Consider the following 3,990-nt stretch of genomic DNA (forward strand, 5'->3'; position numbering starts at 1 on the left):
TTCACAATTTTTATGGAAACACTAAAGACCTTGAATAGCCAAAGCAATCTAGAGAAAGAAAAATGGAGCTGGAAGAATCAACCTCCCTGACTTCAGACTATACTGCAAAGTTACAGTCAAGACAGTGTGATACTGGCACAAAAACAGAAATATAGACCAATGGAACAAGATAGAAAGTCCAGAGATAAGCCTACCCACCTATGGGCACCTTATCTTTGATAAAAGAAGAAAGAATGTACAATGGAGAAAAGACAGCCTCTTTAATAAGTGATGCTGGGAAAACTGGACAGCTACCTGTGAAAGAATGAAATTAGAACTCTTCCTAACACTATACATGCACGCGCGCACACACACACACACACACACACACAATTGGATTAAAGATTCAAGTGTAAGCCCAGAAACTATAAAGCTCTTAGAAGAAAACATAGGAAGTACACACTCTGACCCTAATCGCAACAAGATTCTCTCTGATCCACCTCCTAGATTAATGGAAATACTAACAGTTTTCTTTTCTTGTAATTGTTTTGTCTGGTAATAGTTTCAGGGTAATGGTTACTTCATTACCCTGAGAAATGAAGTTTTTATGGCTCAGCTGGTAAAGAATCCACCTGCAATAAGGAAGACCTGAGTTCGATCCCTGGGTTGGGAAGCTCCCCTGGAGAAGGGAAAGGCTACCCACTCTAGTATTCTGGCCTAGAGAATTCCATAGACTGTATAGTCCACAGGGTGGCAAAAACTTGGAAATGACTGAGCCACTTTCACTCAGAATGAGTTAAAAGTCCTACTTCCCCTTGTAACTTCTGGAAGAGATAAAGTGGAAAATACTTTTCCAAATGGTTGGTAGTTACCAGCAAATACATCTGAGTCTAGAGTTTTCTTAGGGATAAGGTTTTTAACTACAAATTCAACTTATTTAAAAGAGATGGAGTTATTTGGGTTACATATTCCTTGGGCACACCTGAATAATCCAAAATAACTTTCCCACTACAAAATTATTTAACCTAGTTACACATGCAAAGTCCTTTTGGCCATGTAAAGTAATATTTCTCACTGTTCTAGAATAAGACCATAAACATATTTACAGGAAGAGGAATATTATTTTACCTATCACATTTTGGCATGATGTATTGTTTGAAATCTATGTTGCCTAATATTTGCATAGCTTTCTTTTGCTTAGTATACATATGACCTATCTTTTTCATCCTTTCATTTTTTATCATTTGTGTATTGAAAGTTTGCTTCATGTAGGCAGCGTATAGTTGATTATTGCTTATTTATGCAGTCTAGTAATCTTTGCATTTTAATTGAGGATATTTACAATATTTACATTAATACAATTACCTTTAGGGTTAGTTTTTTTTTTTAAGATATAAAGATATAGAACAGTCTTTTGGACTCTGTGGGAGAGGGAGAGGGTGGGATGATTTGGGAGAATGGCATTGAAACATGTATAATATCATATATGAAACGAGTTGCCAGTCCAGGTTCGATGCATGATACTGGATGCTTGGGGCTGGTGCACTGGGACGACCCAGAGGGATGGTATGGGGACAGAGGAGGGTTCAGGATGGGGAACACGTGTATACCTGTGGCGGACTCATGTTGGTATATGGCAAAACTAATACAATATTGTAAAGTTAAAAAATAAAATTAAAAAAAATAAAGTAGATTTTATTACTATTATCCTGGGGAAAAAATAAAAGATATAAAGATTTTCTTTATTAATGACTCCAACCGTATTTCTTTAGATACAGAAGTTTTGAACGCAAATACATACAGAAAACAAGTTTAGATTGCATTATCCTGCAAGTCATTACCAGTAACATACTGCAAAGCAAAACAGCTTGGAAAAGAGGGGGAGGGAAAGGGGAGTGAGGGAGCAAAGATAAAGACAAGGAATTAAATTGATCAAGTGGAATAGTTTTTTTGTTTTTTAATTCTTGGGAACCACGAAGTCCTTGCAAGCACAGCTTGTTTTTGCAAATTACTTTCCAAACATGTACAAAATGGAACCAAAACAGAGAATCCCTTAAGAACCTGAAGAGGTACAACATTAAAGGCTACGATTATCTCGTAGCAAGTATTCCAGCCTTTAGTTGCCAGCTGTTTCCTCTTCCTGTTCCCAAAAGTTACGTCTTCCCCGTGATTGTTTTCATTTCCTGTGTGAATATAGGGCTTCGAGCACTTGATGTGGTAGTGCAGGTAGTCTGGGAACGTATGGATCAGGTTGATGGTGTTGTCTTGAGCACTGGCATTGGATTGGCAAGGTAACAGCACGAAGGTGATATAGCCGATGTTGTGGCCCATGGCGACTTCAGGATCTTTCAGCTCTAGGGGAGGTTCCCCCGTGTGGCTGAAGAGGACCTGCTGGGCTGTGTGGCTGGCTCTGCCCTGCATGAACACCTTTCCAATGACCACATCATCTGTCATCCTTAAACACTGTGTTGAAGACTACTGTGACTTTGCCCTTTTTTGACTCAAACATACATGGTCTCATCATCCCTATAATGGATAACTGCCCTGTTCGCTCCTTTCTTGCCCTCTTCTTGGAACTGGAAGTATTTCTCAAAGACAGAAGCAAAACAGTTTTGTTTCAACATGCCAGCCTGATGCATGATGGAATCCTTGGATGCAGGCAGATTTTCAAGGTGATATAGCAAAGAGACATTGTATCCTGATTCTGGGTTTACCAAGTAACTTCCATATACCCTCTTTAATAACTCATCAGCACCATGTGCCTGAAGTTCCTTGTAGAATTTCAAAGAAAAACTGACCATCACTTTTATTTTGTCTCCATTAGGATTTGAAATATTGTCGAGACTGGCTCAACAAGCAGGATTTCTGAAAGTGCCATATGGCGAGAGAATGAGAAACAAGACACAAGAATTCAGTGAAAAGCAAGGAAAAGAGGACCAACGCTGCTCCAAGGTGAAGGTGCCGAAACTGAATCCAAGCCAGCTTTATTATACTTTCAGCCATGAAAGAAAGAATATGTGGGGAGCTAAGCTATAACTCATGTGGCCTTTAGGGCCACAGAACAAAGTGATCGTTAACTATTGAGTAATTAAGAAACAATAATCAATAATGAATCAGTAACTCAAACTAATATTCTTATCTATAGATTTTCCACCGGATACATGAAACATATGACTCTGAGACGCCAGTTGAGAAATGGTCTGGGGTTGGTTTGGTGACCCCAGTATCATATTTTGTTTTCAAGACTATGAACTGTTCCCTCTGGACTTGTTCCAAGACTCCCATGCCTTATAGCATCCAGTTTATCAATAATTATAAATTTCTTTTGCAGCCCTTGACAAGGCCTGCTTTTCTTTTAGTCTTCCTATCTCCTACAAAATATGATAGAGGACTCCATCAAAATCTGCAAAAGTTACTTCTACAGCTTCTGGTTTGTTCCCAGCGGCTGCGTTCTCAAACTTGAGCATGAGCGTCTCCTCAATGATATGGTTGTTCACCTCCAGCAGGATCATGGTGGCCACTGGCCCCTGAAACCTGAACCTGCCTGGCAAGAAGCCACCGTCGCTGCCGCCTCATGGACAAGCTTGGTCCCCACTGAGCCCCTGGCTCTAGATGGCCACTTCCAAGAGTTAGGTTTAAATCTACTACTACTTGTGCCTTCTTTTATTTGCTCTTTGTCTGTTCTTGCATTTTCAAATTGAGTATATTTTTTCTGTTTTTATTTTTTATATATTTTTTTGCTTACTAAAATTATTATTATTTTTTAATTTAGTGGTTCCTTCAGTATTTACAGCATACATCTTTAACTTATCACAATCTATCTTTAAGTGTTATTTTACCTCTTTACACATAAAGCATAAGAATACCTGCAATAATATGCTTCCTACCTGCCCCCCAGTCTTTGTGTTATCTACCTTAAACTTCTGCATGTGTTTTAAATTTTATGTTCCATTCTATTATCTCATAAGAAGGATTATATAAGAAAAAATTATTGTATATTTACACATGTAA

General features: G+C 38.5%; 1 pseudogene; it reads right to left on the reverse strand.

The window, feature by feature from the left end:
- Positions 1-1,911: 1,911 nt before the first annotated feature.
- On the reverse strand, positions 1,912-3,491 carry LOC109556840 (actin-related protein 2/3 complex subunit 2 pseudogene; annotated as a pseudogene).
- Positions 3,492-3,990: the final 499 nt, after the last annotated feature.

This window comes from Bos indicus, chromosome 3 (assembly GCF_029378745.1).
Source record: "Bos indicus isolate NIAB-ARS_2022 breed Sahiwal x Tharparkar chromosome 3, NIAB-ARS_B.indTharparkar_mat_pri_1.0, whole genome shotgun sequence".
Taxonomy (NCBI): domain Eukaryota; kingdom Metazoa; phylum Chordata; class Mammalia; order Artiodactyla; family Bovidae; genus Bos; species Bos indicus.